General features: G+C 38.8%; 1 protein-coding gene across 2 annotated transcripts in view; it reads right to left on the bottom strand.

Moving 5' to 3' along the window:
- CDK17 (cyclin dependent kinase 17) overlaps positions 1 to 15,962 on the bottom strand; it is a 99,902-nt gene extending 83,940 nt beyond the window's left edge. For both annotated transcript variants that reach the window (XM_081248280.1, XM_081248279.1), the window contains exon 1: positions 15,412 to 15,962. The gene's annotated coding sequence lies outside the window, so the exon portion shown is untranslated. The remainder of the gene's footprint in view (positions 1 to 15,411) is intronic.
- Positions 15,963 to 16,249: the final 287 nt, after the last annotated feature.

The following is a 16,249-nucleotide window of genomic DNA, read 5'->3' as shown; positions in this document are numbered from 1 at the left end:
AAGTTTTTATAAGACAGATGCTACTGGATAGTGGCCAACTTTCCTCAGCAACAGTGGCATTAAAAATGCCAGCATTCTTCGACCTTCTGGTAAAGTTTTTCTTTGGGGAAGGAAGAGCTGTTTAGGGGGGGAAAAAAAACTCTTAAAAGTGGTCAGTTAGTTTTGGTGATATAGGAAATACCCTCAAAAGAGATCTTCCTAAAGGCTGAATCATGTATCAGTTGATCTCAAATTTTTAAAACTATCAGCACACCTTCAGAAAAGCCTTCTTGCGATTCTGGAGAAAAACAAAACAAACAAAAAACCAAAAACTTAACCCTCTACACCACACTACTTGCTAAATGGAAAATTAGAAACTGCTCACATACCAATCCTAAGAGGGAGAGAGCATAACAAGCCAATTCACAAATACACTTAATTTACTTTATAAGATCTATAGTAGAGGCCAGGGTGTAAGATTTCAATCAAAAGATTAAGAAGACAATTTGTACCTGACTAAACTCCACAGCTACAACTTTGGTATTTTCCAAAAGTTTTCGTATTTATCTCTAGCATTTTTTATTCTACTAACTCTACTTATTTAGGAAATCTTTGCATACTAGAAATAAGAAAAGCAAAGCACTAAATTAGATTAACACAACGGAAGAAAGAAGAGAGTAAAATGTACCTTTTAAGGAAAATGAGAAAAAAAAAAGGTTCGAAGAAAGGTTACCTATAAGGATACAGAAAAATATTTTTAAACAATAATACCTGAAATTAACTGGAATTCTGACAATACCTGAGTATCTCCCTTAAGTGGAATTAAATGGATTCTAGTTAATCAAAGCTTGAGTATGATAAGGGCCTCGATCCTCTCTTCTTTGCTTTGTTATTGCTTACTACCTATTCATTCAGTCTTGATCTCAAAAGCTGAGCGGTAAAATATTCCTACATTTAATTAATACCTGTGGTAAAATGTTAATTACATACATGTTTGGCACTGGTTGATGAAGGGTGTATAGCATACAGGAAGTCCACTTGGTGTAGTAGAAAGTGAGAGTAAGCCTAACACAGGTTCAAATCCTTTTTCCTTCATACAGACACTGGGGAGAGTGAGAAGCACAACACTGAGAAAGCCAACCTTAGTTTCCTCTTTGAAGAAGGGAATTAACAACTACCTCAAAAGAATGTGACATATAGATTAGATTGTATATATATTGTGTCTAGCACATAGTAGGCATTCAACAAATTTAACTTCCTCCCAAATTTTGAACAGCAAATATACATACTGTATACAAAATTGCAGGTTACACACCAATGACCTCCTTTCCTCAATCACAGTCAAAATGAGAGATTAAATAACTTCTATGGGGTCATGTGGGAGCAAGACGGTAAAATTACTTCTAAGAAAATATTCTTAATTTCAAATAACTACCCTGCAAACAGAATTGCCCACTAGGCAATTCTTATGTGAAGAATATCATGACAGAACAAATAGTTCTGTGAACAGTCTATATTTTGTACATTCACAGAACTGTTGAGTGAAAATTCATCACTGGGGCCAATAGATCTTCCTCCATTCTTCCTCCACACAAAAAGCTTCTGTGTACTGACCCCACCACTTTACAGCCACACCTCCAGAGACCACAAAACAATATCCTGTTTTTTTTTTTCCTACCTCTCTGGCCACTTCTCTGTAGGAGGAATGTATTCCCTCCCTCCTCCCTCCCTCTCTCTCTCTCTCTCTCTCTCTCTCACTCACACTCACACACACACACACACACACACACACACACAGTATAGCCATTAAGCACTATTAAGGCCCAAGTAGTTTTCTTCTTACTATGCTTCCTCCTAAAGCAAACTCACCTAGGCACACAAGTTCAATCTAAACAGTAACTCCCAAATTTCCATCTCTGATCCTTTTCTCTCTTTTCTGAATTGCAGAAGCATATATCCAACTACCTACTTGGGTGTCTCAGACCATTAATTGTCAAAGTTAGGCTTCATTCCTCAGGGGAAAAAATTTCAATGTCAAACCCTTCATCAACAATGTATTCTCTTTGTAGATGGGCCTAAGAATTAGACTTTTTATAAATACATTTTCAAACTTATTGTGGTTCTGAATGGGCACTGAGAACTAAAACCATCTGCACCCAGAGTTTACAGTCTACATTAGCATCACTATTCAGCTGTCTTCAACAACAAGACTTCACTATTCCAGGAAACTCTTGCCCAGGCAGATAAGAATTGCAAATAACTTCATTGTTCATTCCAGGAACTTCCCCAAAACCCCATATAAACCAACATCAGACTATTCAACTTTTCAATAAATAGCAGCAAATGATTGTTCACTTTCCAAAACTCTGAAAAAATCTCACCTTAAAACCCTTGCTTTGCTACGTCTATCAATCCTAAACTATTACATGATCCCTACTAATTCTAATCAAGCTCCTGCATTGAAATACCTGCATTAAAGATTCCAAATCCTCAATAAATATCCCAACTTCACTCTCCCTCCGAACTTTGCTCTTCTTTTCACCCATACACATACCCCTCTTCCCCCAGCAGATCCTACCAACTCAGGAAAGGTGTTCTTCTTCTTTACTACAATAAGCAATAAACTCACCACATTATTTTGGGTAGTATTTTCTAGGAGCCAACATTCCACAGCACTATCAGATAGTTTCTCAAATGTCTTAAGATTCAGTTCAGCAATAATAGTTTCATCACAAGTAGTGCGAGGAAAATATGAAACCTTTATAAAATGTTATAAGAAATCAGCACCCTACGTTAGGCAACATCTGCTGACACTATTGCTTCCAGTTTCTTAATGAGTTAAAACAGCTAACTGGCCTACTAATTAAATTTCTAAATAATACCAAATAAAGAGATTACTAATATCAAAGGGGCCATATAACCAGTGAGGAGTTCTAAGGAAGATGGAAGATAAATCACAGAGGGGTTTAATAATCTAAAACGTAATCTTAGGAGAAACAGAATGGGGAAAAAACTAAATTAATATATGAATAATCTACAATGCTAATAATCTAGAAGGAAAAAATACTGCTAAATATACTACAGTATAACAGTGAAAACAAACTTTAAAGGAGTCTTCATTACTTTAAAATTATTTTTAAACCATGATTTGGAATTAAGATATAATGAAATGCTTAATACATTTTCTAGAAAGTTGAAACTTCATATCCACCAAAAGTAAATGTATAAACATTTCTTCTACTATAAATCATTTAAGGTACCTATAAGACTACAGGCATGCTTACACGCAAGTAATTTGAAAGAAAAGGTTAAGCATTTAAAATGCCTCAATGATTGGGAGGAATTGAAGAATTCAGATTTTAAGATCTAAGTGTAAAAAAGGAAACCACAAGTACTGGAAGAAAATTTGGATGAATTCCTTTATAATCTTGGAGTGGTGAAGACGTTTCCAACTATATTTCAAAATCCAGAAACATAAAAAAAAAATACCATATAAAAAAGGAAAAAACTTGTGTGAAAAAATATCAAAGAATCTAAACATATATATTTGCAACCCGTATCACAAATAAAGGGCTCATTTCCCTATAGAGAAATCCTGAAATCAAGAAAAAAAGGCCAGCAACCAAATAGAAAAATAAAGAACATGAGAGTTCACAGAAAGGGGAAAATGAGTAAAATACCCATTAAACATATTAAAAAAAATACTCAATGTCATTCATAATAAGAGAAACACAATAGTCTGAGTTACACCAGTTCTCATCTATCAAACCGACAAAATTCCAGAAGTTTGACAGCACATTCAGCTGGTGAGGCTATAAGAAAACAAGCTTCTCATACATTCAGGAAGTAGTAAAAAATGGTAGTTTGGCTATAGCTAACAGAATTACAGAAGCACCTATCTTTTTTTTAAATAAATGTTTTATTTTATAATAGTTTTAGATTTACAGAAAAATTTCAAAGATAGTACAGTTTCCCTACACCACACACCTAGTTTCTGCTATTAAGATCTTATATTAGGGGCTTCCCTGGTGGTGCAGTGGTTGAGAATCTGCCTGCTAAGGCAGGGGACACGGGTTCGAGCCCTGGTCTGGGAGGATCCCACATGCCGCAGAGCAACTAGGCCCGTGAGCCATAACTACTGAGCCTGCGCGTCTGGAGCCTGTGCTCCGCAACGAGAGGCCGCGATAGTGAGAGGCCCGTGCACCGTGATGAAGAGTGGCCCCCGCTTGCCACAACTAGAGAAAGCCCTCCCACAGAAACGAAGACCCAGCACAGCAAAAATAAAATAAATTAATAAACTCCTACCCCCAACATCTAAAAAAAAAAAGCATACAAGAGAACAAACTATACCTAATAAAATACAGGTGTAAAAAAAAAAAGTCTTATATTAGTATGGTACATTTGTCACAATTATTGACCGAAAACTGATATATTTAACTAAAGTCATTCCTTTATTTAGATTTCATGAGTTGTTTTTTTGTTTTTTGTTTTGTTTTGTTTTGGCAGTACACGGGCCTCTCACTGTTGTGGCCTCTCCCGTTGCGGAGCACAGGCTCCGGACGCGCAGGCCCAGCGGCCATGGCTCACGGGCCCAGCCGCTCCACGGCATGTGGGATCTTCCCGGACCGGGGCACGAACCCGTGTCCCCTGCATCGGCAGGCGGACTCTCAACCACTACACCACCAGGGAAGCCCTAGATTTCATTAGTTTTTATCTAATGTCCTTTTTCTGTTCCAGGATCCCATGGAGTATACCACATTACAATATAATCATCTTCTTAGGCTCCTTTTGGCTGTGAGTTTCTCAGACTTTCCCTGTTTTAGATGACCTTGACAGTTTTGAAGAGTACTGTTCAGTTGTTTTGTAGAATATCCCTCAACTGAGATTTGTCTGATGTTTTTCTCACGATTAGACTGGGGTTATAATTTTGGGGGAGGAAGACCATAGAGGTGAAGTGCTATTCTCATCACATCATACTATCGACGTAATTTATGACTGCTGAAGTTAACTCTCAGTCTGTTGGGCCTGCTATAACAAAATACCTTAGACTAGGTGGCTTATAAACAACAGAAATTTATTTCTCACAGTTCTATAGGCTGGGAAGTCCAAGATCAAGGCCACTGCAGATTCAGTATTTGGTGAGAGTCCACTTTCTAGTTCACAGACTGCCTTCTCACTGTGTCCTCACACAGCAGAAGGGGAAAGAGATCTCTCTTAGGTCTATTCATGAGGGCTCCACCTTCATGGCATAAGCATCTCCCAAAGGTCCCACCTCCAAATACCATTACACTGGGGGTTAGGTTTCAACATATGAATTTTAAGGAAATCCTTGTTCTTGGAATCTAAATCACGCATTTGCTTATGCAAATGTTATATATATATATATATATGTTGTCCATTTGGCAAAGTAATAGCAAAAGAAAAGGAAACAACCCAAGGATCCACACAGGACTGAGTGATCATATATCCAACAGAAGTACTACAACTATTAAAAATAAAGGAAGATCTTTAGATATGGAAAAACCTCCAAAATAAAATACATTGACGTACATTTGCAAAAAGACACACTGGAAATTTAAATTGTGGTCTATTTTCTACATTATTTTATGTTCTTATATTTGAAAGATAATTTTTAAAACATAATAATTGAGACCATAAAGACAGAAAACAGTAAGACACTGATGAGAAACTAAAGTAATTAAACAAGAAGGGCATTAGACTGCGGTGGCAGTAAACAAACCAAAACCTAAGCCACACTCAATACACTTGGATCTGAGGAAATGAAACTGAAGAACCACCGATCACAGCCAACCAACCAGGCTTTCCTAAATAACGTAACTGCTGAAGCTATAGCCAATCAAATAATTTCCTTGCTTTGCTTCCATGCCTTCTCCATGAAAACCTCCACCCTAGCTCCTGTTGGTGGAGCACTCCTAACCACCTCTGGCTTGGCTCTGCCTGATTCAAGTCAATGTATGCTCAAATAAAGTTGAAAATTTTAATGTGCCTCAGTTTACCTTTTAACAAAACAAACTAAAAAAGCAAGACAAAAACATTCATTAAAGGGAAAAGTAAGTAAGTGGAACAGAAGACTTTTATACATCAACTTAAGAAAACTTCCCCCCAAACACGATTAAACTAGCAAATCCAAAATAGAATAAAAAGGGAGAAAAAATAAGACGGAATGATGAAAGTTTTAATCATTTTGCCTTTACTTTAAATCCTAGAACAATGACTCTAAAACTCAAGAATTACTTGGAATGTTTTAAAAAAAAAAAACCAAACCCAGAGTATCCAATTCAGTTGTTCTGGGACAGAGCTTGAGATTTTACACACACACACACACACACACACACACACACACACACACGCTCTCACACAGGCTTCTAGCTTTTCTTTTTTTTTTTAAAATCAACAAGAGTGCTTCTGAAGCTCAGGTTAAGGCCACTGACCTATAATAACATAATAAACAAAAACATAATAATAAACAGTAAACATCTAAGCAGATTTTATGACAAAGGAAAAAACCAAACCAGTTTCTTCTCTTGATGGATAAGCTGTATTACCTGTTATTCTATTTTGACTTCAGAAAACCTGAGTCACATACAAAAGTCATTAAGAAGGAAAGCAAATATTGCCTAGACTGTTAAGATGTCAAAGAAATGGTATAGCACAAGCCTGAAGAAGGGAAACAGGGCAAATGGTTACACGAAAAATTTGGCTGGCCCTAAGGAAAAGCTTATCAATGTGTTCATCAGGAAGATTACGACAATTTTATCCCTAATGATCATTAGATAAGAAACAACGATGACTATCCTAAATTATTTAGTCCACTAGTCTATACTATTCCCTTCCTGCCGATATACCTAAAGGGTATAACATACACCCATTAGTAACACTAACTCACTAACACACTGATTCTCAAATTCGGTGGGAGAGGCATATTAGAAAATCCAGGAGGTATGTACGGGTTAAAAAGCCAGAGATGATTTTGATTCAATTGTCCTTGTGAACTACTTATTTAGACATCCATCAACCTGAAGGAATGGATCTGCAAAACAATTCTAGTACCATAACCAAGTTTTTCCCGCTATAATACAGAGTCATAAAAATAACTGCTAACTATGAGTGCTCACTAGGTGCAAGGTACTTTGCAAAGTGCTTTATACATATCATTTAATTTCTACAACACTATGAAGTAGGTTCTATCATTCCCAATTTTATAGAAGAAACTGACCCTTAAGAGTTTAAGTAACTAGCTCAAGATCACATAGTTATCAGTTATTACTTGGGGAAGCATTATTATCTGATTTCTCAAATAAATCTGATTTTTCAAATGAATCTAGTTTTTATCACACACTTACTATATCAGAGATATAATTTAAAACTCAACTTTACTGATAAAAACCTAAATAAAATGTCTTTAATTTTAAAAGTAGACCATAAAGCAGCTTTTATTTAATTACAGTAATTCCAATGAAAACGTATCTCCTGGTCAACGGTGTACATAACTATCAGGGTAACAGGAATGACATTAAATGCAGTTCTGAGTGCAATTCTGTAATTTATTTTAATGAATTTAAGTTTAGTACTATACAGTTAAACAGCTGGATTTCATTAAGGATGAAATTTTATCCAAATCTTACTCTTGATATTGACCAATGTTTTTAGACCTTTAGAAATAGATATTTTATTTACATATAGATATTGTAATTTTAGATTCTAATTTGTCTAAAAGATAACAATCTTTGAAGATTACAGCCCTTTTCTCTCCATTTTCACTAACAAGTTAGTACAGCTCACGTGTAATTAAAAAGGCCCAGTAATACCAAATTATTGCCCCTCCAAACTGGCCTACCAACTGCATCCAAATTACTCTCATACCAACAGCCTACATGGCCTACATGTAGCACCAACACTCAAAACTTTTAATGGCTTTTTATTTTCTACTATATCAACATTAATTCTTGACCCTTTCTAGGTCATAACTCATCTGACCCTAACTTACTAATTCAGTGTTGTTTCTCCTAATTCCATCACTTCACTCACTCAATTAAACAATACATAATATGGGGGAAATACCAAAATTTAAAAAGCATGGTCCCTCTGTAGCACAAAGACAGACAAAAGGGTAGAGGATCTGTCAATAATTAATTACAATACAATACAATGTATTAAGTACTACAGGAGACATAAATGCTATAGCAGAATCACCATAGCTCCGCCAGAATGGATCAAAGAAGACTTCAGAGGAAGTGACATTTGTCCTCAAAAATGAGAATTTCTCTCCAACTGTCACAGCACTGTAATATCCACACACCAGTTTCCTCATCTTTGTATTCTAGCACTGACCACAGTGATGGTACAGAGGAGGCATGCGCTTCAGACATGGATGCACGGATGGATGGATGGAAGGAAAGAAGAACAGAGGGATAAAAAGACAGACACAAACCATCAACAGGTGAATGAATAAAGAAAATGTGGTATATATATATATATATACAATGGAATATTACTCAACCATAAAAAAAGAATGAAATATTGTCATTTGCAGCAACATGGATGGACCTAGAGATTATCACACTGAGTGAAGTCAGAGAAAAGACCAATATTCTGTTGTAGCACTTATGTGTGGAACCTAAAAAATAATACAAATCAATTTATTTATAAAACAGAAGCAGATTCAGACACAAAAAACAAACTTACGGTTACCAAAGAGGAAAGGGGGGGTAGATAAATTAGGAGTATGGGATTAACAGATACACACTACTATATATAAAAGAGATAAACAACACGGATTTACTGTATAGCACAGGGAACTATATTCAATATCTTGTAATAACCTATAATGGAAAAGAATCTTTAAAAGTATATATATAATTGAATCACTTCACTATACACCTGAAACATAATATTGTAAATCAACTATACTTCAAAAAAAGACATATATATAAAGTAAGAATGAATAATTGTTAGATTAAAATAGGGTAAAATTGGAAGTAGTAATTCAGATGAGGCATTCCAAAATCCTGACATGTGAAAGTGGCAACAGAAAAAGATAAATCGAAAAGATGTTTAGGAAATAAAATTAACAAGATTGGGTGTGACTGACTGGACTAGAGGGAGAAGAGCATAACAGAAAAACATAAGAAGCTGCCAAAGGTTTTGGCTTAAGTGACTAGGCTGATGGTGGCACATTCACTGTGGCTGGAAATAGAGGTAGGGGGGTAATAAAAGAGTTCAGCTCTGGTAAGGGAGCGCCAAGAGGCAATAATACCCGGGAGACAGCTAGAAAAGAACTAAGAAAAAGAGGTCTGGATTAGAAATAAAGATATGGAGATCATCAGCATATAGGTGATAAGAACAAAGCACTAAATACAGATGAGAATGCCCAGGGATCATGTAAAACATGAGAAGAGGGGCCAAGGACAGAACATTCCAGACAACCAAAGCTGCCATTATTTCTACCCATTAAAGTATATTTTTATAACGTACAATGACTAACACAATGCTGAGGACATGACAAATGCTTTAAAAGTACTGTTTACATCTCTGAATTAACTGAAAAATCATATTTATTAAGTATAATAAAGCCATAGATAAAAAATCATTTCTTAAAAATAATTCAGTAAGATGGGCTCAAGGGACTAACGTCTGCTTAAGGAATCCAAAACTTACTTCAAAAATCAACAAAAAGCTTCCTTCTCACCAGAAATAGCAATACAAATCAGTAATTAAAATATTAAAACCTGGAAGTATATTATACTTCAAAAGTTTATTTTATAAAATACTTAAAAATATGTATTAATTTAAAGGATAATACCTCTAAATTTGGAGTAAGAGCTTCAGTGTTGTTACCTGATAATTTTTCACAAGTATTAATACCAATTTTAACCAACTTTTGTTTATATCATTTAACATTAACACACACTAATAACAAATATTAACCATCAATTGTAAAAATAGCAGGATTAAATATATGGTAAGACCAAAGTGAGTTAGTAACGAATATAGTGAAAGAAAAATTATTCTTGGGTCCTTTTCCCATTGTTTACAATTATGCATACAAAATTTAGAGTATTCTTGAAAGTATTTACACTAACAAGACTGTGCTATTAGGGCTTCCCTGGTGGCACAGTAGTTGGGAATCCGCCTGCCAGTGCAAGGGACACGAGTTCCAGCCCTGGTCCGGGAGGATCCCACATGCTGCGGAGCGATTAGGCCCGTGCGCCGCAACTGCTGGGCCTGTGCTCTAGAGCCCACAAGCCACAACTACTAAGCCCACGCGCCTAGAGGCCGTGCTCCACAAGAGAGGCCACCGCAATGAGAGGCCAGTGCACTGTGGCGAGGGGTGGCCCCTGCTCGCTGAAACTACAAAAAGCCCGTGCTCAGCGAGGACCGAACGCAGTCAAAAATAAAATAAATAAAAATTTTAAAATGTACTATTAAAAAAAAAGAGAGATTTTGTTAACCTTTTAAACTCTTACCACAAACAAAAGAAAGCAAACCTTCTTTCATTGTTTTTCACTTTAATGGACTACCCTTAGGTCAAGTCAATAACGTTTTTTTAAATCTGAATAAGAGATAATAACAATACTAATGTGCAATTTATATAAGGATCAGTTTTTAATATAAAAATGAGAAAAATGTACAATTTGGTCTGGTATTTCCATTTTTCAGTGGTACACAGCCACATATAAAGTGTGCAACTTCAAAGATCAAAATTACACTTTAGTTAATTAAAATATGCAATACCAAACCAAAACCCAATAAGTACTTATACCTGTATAAATATAGACATAGATTTTATCTACCTTAAGGCAAATTTTTCCCCAATACTGAAGCAATCTACACAGTATGTATCTGGCGCTATCTTCCTTTTTATGACACATGCTCAAATAATGTGAACTAATTTTAACATATTAAAAAAATCAAAATAAAGACAATTTTCACTTATCCCGATATGTCATGGATTTATAAATCTACCTCCTTAAATACAGTATTCAATATCATGTGTTACTGCAGAATGTCATGGATTTATAAGTCTACTCCTTAAATACCGTATTCAATATTATATGTTACTGCAGAGCATAACATTATTTATAGTAGGCACCCCACCTGTTAAGATTTACAGATAGACGTCTACTGATTTTCCAAGCTGGCCAAAAGAGAAAGGAAAACAGGATAGCAAAGGTAAGCGACACTCAAATACATTCAATACATTTTTCCGTCCTTGGCAATTCCTCTTTTCAGGTCAAATGTTTTGCAGATATCAAAGTAACTGACAACGGGAAGGGATAGTTAGGGAGTGTGGGATTGACAAGTACACACTGCTATATTTAAAAAGGATAACCAAGAAGGACCTACTGTAGAGCACAGGGAACTCTGCTCAATGTTATGTGGCAGCCAGGATGGAAGTGGAGTCTGGGGGAGAATGGATACATGTATATTATGGCTGAGTCCCTTTGCTGTGCGCCTGAAACTATCACAACATTGTTAATTGGCTATACTCCAATACAAAATAAAAAGTTAAGGGCTTCCCTGGTGGCGCAATGGATGGGAGTCCGCCTGCCGATGCAGGGGACGCAGGTTCGTGCCCCGGTCTGGGAAGATCCCACATGCCGCGGAGCGGCTGGGCCCTTGAGCCATGGCCGCTGAGCCTGCGCGTCCGGAGCCTGTGCTCCGCAACGGGAAAGGCCACAGCAGTGAGAGGCCCGCGTACCGCAAAAACAAAAAATAAATAAATAAATAAATAAAAAGTTAAAAAAAAAAAAAAAAAAAAAGCCTGGGAGCAAAATAATGACAAAGAATTCACTAGTGACAGTAAGAATTTTTGGTTCAGACATTTTTTTAAAAAGTCAGTCTAATAGGTCCTCTCATCACCAGTCAAAGAAATTGGCAACACTGTAGGTTGAACCCAAGTTATACCAGGTTTTCTATTGTAGGCAGTTTTTTACCTCACAAATACTATATAAAGCACATATAAAAATGCCATAAACCTACTGTTTATCTTCATCATTTCAAATGCAAAATGCCACAATCATTTTACAAAATGCATTTAAAATAATTTTCTATTTAAAAGTTTAAGCAAAAATTATACATTCAAAATTCAAAGAAGTCAAAACTATTTTTCCTTCACATGTATGAAAGGGGGCAACTTTTAAAATACATAAAATACTCTGAAGACTATTTTATAAGCTGCATTTAACATATAATGTCTCTTTTCTACAATACAGCAATACATTCATTGTAATTACACATCATGGAAGTATAAAAGCTATATAAATGAATGCCATGACATGATGCTATAATTTTTATTAAGACTAGAGAAGAGTAAAGATTCAAAATGTAATGCCCTATAAATATTCAGTATTATTAGACAATAACAAAGAAAATACCACTGCAAAAATTTTGTGTTCATAGAAAATTTTTTTATATTAAGGATCATCATTTTCACTTTTGAATATCCATCTCAGAAGCCATTATAGTTCCACTGTTCACAATAAAATATTTGCAGTTTTTTAGTTAGTACTATTTCACCAATAAAGGAAAAGGAGAAAAATATTGCTGAAAATAAGGGAAAAAACAAAAGCCTTGATAGAGTAAATTATTTTATATGCCATCTCTTTCCACCATAATCGTAGGACTAAACAAGTAACTGAAAACTAAATATATCAACATTTATATACTTTAAAATCTTAGTCAACACAGCTATTTTGTACTACAGAAAAAATAAAATTTAATTTTTCTATTTTAGTAAAACCAATGACTTATTAGAACAAGATTGCTGGTGTACAAAGCTACCACACTGGAGCTCTACCATACACTGAATTAATTAATTAATTAGAATTAATTACTCTAATTTCATCTTTCCTTACTATGTATCTTTTTCCTTCAGGTAACCAGAGTACATTTCACAAGCTGCACTATTTCAAATACCTCACACTAAAAGTGACTTTAATGGGCCTGAATCCAAGGATGAGAATAAATTACACATTTTATAAAAGCTTCTTTGAGTAACAGGCAAATTAGGATATTAACGAGACTTTAATTCTTTTTTTCTTTTAAACAAGACTTTAATTCTTCACACACTCTTTTCACTGATTGTAAAAGTAATGTGAAAATTTGAAAAATAAAGAAATGTATTTTTATTCATCCATAAGTCTCACCACCCAGAAATCTTTGTTAACTTTTTGGCAGATTTCCTTCTAGTGAGAATAAAACTTCAGGTATCTAATTAGACACTAATTAATATGTAGTGGAAAAAAATCAGTGTATCCTCAATATGACCTTTCGATAAATAAATAAAACATCGATTACTTATGGTATGACCTGTTAATTTCACAAAGAATTGAGGGAGTCCCTCAATTCAGAGACTGGTCCCTAAACTGAAATCCCTTTCACAATTTTTATAGTGTCAACATTTTAATGGTAACAAGCAGCAAGACATGACTGTTCTTACAATGACATCAACAGTAATGGCCCAAATATCAAACAGGCTTTACTTTTCTTTCCATTCATATTCTAATGTTTTTATTTTCGCTGTTAAAAAATCAATAATAAATTATATTTGCACAGTAATTTTAAAACAGCTTAAATTCAAAGACTGTTATTTTCTTTGAAGCCCAGCACTCAAACTATTAGTGTTCCTGACCTATGAGATAATTTACCAAAAAGGTTATCACCTTTAATTCCGACAATCTCTCTTATTAAAAAAAAAAAAGAATATTCCTTAAATATAGTCACATTTTTTCTTTTGTTCCAACCCGTTGTTTATGGAAGTATGCAGATGCTAGGATTACATTACAAAGACTGAAATGACTTCATTAACAAAGCAACATGTCAACATTAAATAAACCAACTACTTAATCTCATAAAAGAACTGAACAAAGCCAATAATATTAATGCTAGCAAATTTTTTTCTTAAAATGTGGCTGAACCTTATTTCTAGCTTCAAGGAAGGCTTTCCTTTACTCAAGGCAACAAGGTTCTTAAATCCCATTCATTTTCTTCTGTCCAATGGTCAAAAAAATAAGTCTAAAATACAGTAACTCAGATTTGTTAGTCTAGGCTTCTTACGCAAGCGCCTTTTAAAAGAAATCCTTCAACAAAGCCTCGAGAAAGAATCAGCAAAGTTGGAGGAAAGAATTGTCTAAGTCAAGCATTTCCTGATAAGTGACAGAAGGTCTAGCGGCTGCCAGGGATACACTTTGCTGACCCCAGGAATAGTCAAAACTCAAAACAAAATTTGCCACTTTTTTATCTAAAAAGTTAATTTGGCTAATAAGTAAAGAGCTGATAATCCATGACCAACGACGTGTCTCTGGTGGACACATTAATATAAAGAAGGAGCGCCAGGGATTTCAGCTAAGTGCTTTTACCATTTTTGCAGAAGAAAAGCTAATTGTTAATGGCCATGTGACATTATAAGATCCCAGAAAGGAAAGGGTGGGAGGAAGAAAGAGGAGTTCAAGGCAGTTCAGGGTCAGAACAAGCTCAGACATCCTGTCATTAGCAAACGTTCCCCAAGCTGAAGGCAAAATACTGCTTACCCGAAAACGAGTGGGTGAGAGGTACGGGGAGAACGAGGGGGAAACCACTGGAGAGTCAGTGTGGCAGGGAGGGGGTGATGGGAGGGAGCGAATCTGGAGCTATCCAGCTGAACTGGGGAGCAAAACCATCGGGCACAAAAACCCTGAGAAAAGCCACTGTGACAGAGACGACAATACTTGGCAGCCCCCCCCACGCCCCATCTGCCCCTCCCCATCGGTTCTTTGGGTTTCCCACATTCCCTCCACCTCTGCTCTGACCCACACTCAGGGGTGTGACTCGCCAGCGGGAGGCTGCCCTGATCTTTGTCTCGGCCGGCTCCTCACGCGAGTGCTCCTCCTCCTCCCGCTCCCCACCCACGCACACCCCCGGCGTCTCCAAGGAGCTGGAAACGCGGTGGCCACCGCCGCTTCCTCTCCCACCTCTCGCGGACCTGCGCCCCTTCCTTCCCCTCGGAGTTGCGCCGCCCGCCCTCGCAGCTCCACCCCCGCCGAGGGGACCTTTGTGTCTCGGGGGACTTTCTGCCTCCTCCCCTCCTCGGCCTCGCGGGGAGACCGGCCTCCCCCGGAGACCAAAGCGGCAGCAAGCGCGGAGGCGGCTGCGGCGGCAGCGGCTGGAGGCGCCTCTCGCGAAGGAGCCCGAGCGTCAGACACTCACACCCCACCCCACGCCCGGAAATGCCCGGGCGACCAGGGTCCGAAGTGGACCCGAGGGGCGACAAACACAAGCGAGCCCCCTGCGCCGCGCCGCCCTCCTCAACCTCCCGGCCGGGCCTGAGCCGCCCGCCCCGGCCCCCAGTCCCAAGCACCCTCCAGCCGCTCTCAGCCTAGGGTCGGCGGGGCACCAGGGAAAGCCCCGAGCGGCCGCCAGCCGCCAACTCACCAGCAAGTGCGGGGGCCGCGTCCCGAGAGCTGGCGAGGCGAGGCGCACAAGCAAAGCGGCTCCTCCAACGCCCGCGGCGACCGGATGCAGGTCCGGGTCCCAGCGGCTGGCAGACCCGAGGCGCCTCCGAGGCGCAGGCCTCCGCCGCCGCAGCAGCCTTCCAGCTCACGCCGAGGGTCCGAGCCTCCGGGAGGGGCCACGGGTCCCTCACGCGTTGTCAAGCCCCCCGGACAACATGGCTCCCGGGCTGCCGAGCCGCGCAGGCGGCCCACTAATCCCCTTGGAGGAGCCGCGGCGGGAGTGAGGCGGGCAGGGAGGCGCCGACGCCCGGTTGCGGCGGTCCGGCCGGACACGGGCTCCTTCTTCTCTGGGGCCGGGCCGTGCGAAGCTCGCTGCGTATGCGTCGCTTTTTCACTCGGCGGCTGCGGACTGACGCCTCCGCCTGTTCCCCCGGGGAGAGCGAGCGAGAGAGAAAAAACACTTTTATTGAAATGATCCAACCAGCAGCGCCGGAGAAAGGCGACCGGCCTCAGCAGCTTCCCCCACCCCCTCTTGAGCAGCTCGCCGCAGGCAGCGCGACCCCTGCCGGCGGCGGCGGGGGGCGGGGCCTAGAGGGCGGGGCGGGGTATCCCCGCGAAACCCCCCACCCCGAGATGTAGGGCCTCAGCCTCCCTTGCCCGGCTTCTGGAGTGGCTGGAGGGCGGTAGGAGAGGTGAAGAGACCCCCGCAAGGGTGAGAAGGTTAGTCAGTGCCTGTCTACTGGCGACTGGGGAAGAAATTATCTGAATAGTTCAGCCCCTTCATCTTCCACCCCCCCCCGACAAAACAAAAACTGTTG

The sequence above is a fragment of the Mesoplodon bidens genome, assembly GCF_964165515.1.
Source record: "Mesoplodon bidens genome assembly, chromosome: 11".
Lineage (NCBI taxonomy): Eukaryota > Metazoa > Chordata > Mammalia > Artiodactyla > Ziphiidae > Mesoplodon > Mesoplodon bidens.
Note: the sequence above shows the minus strand (reverse complement) of the source record. Positions and strands in the feature narration are given on the sequence as shown.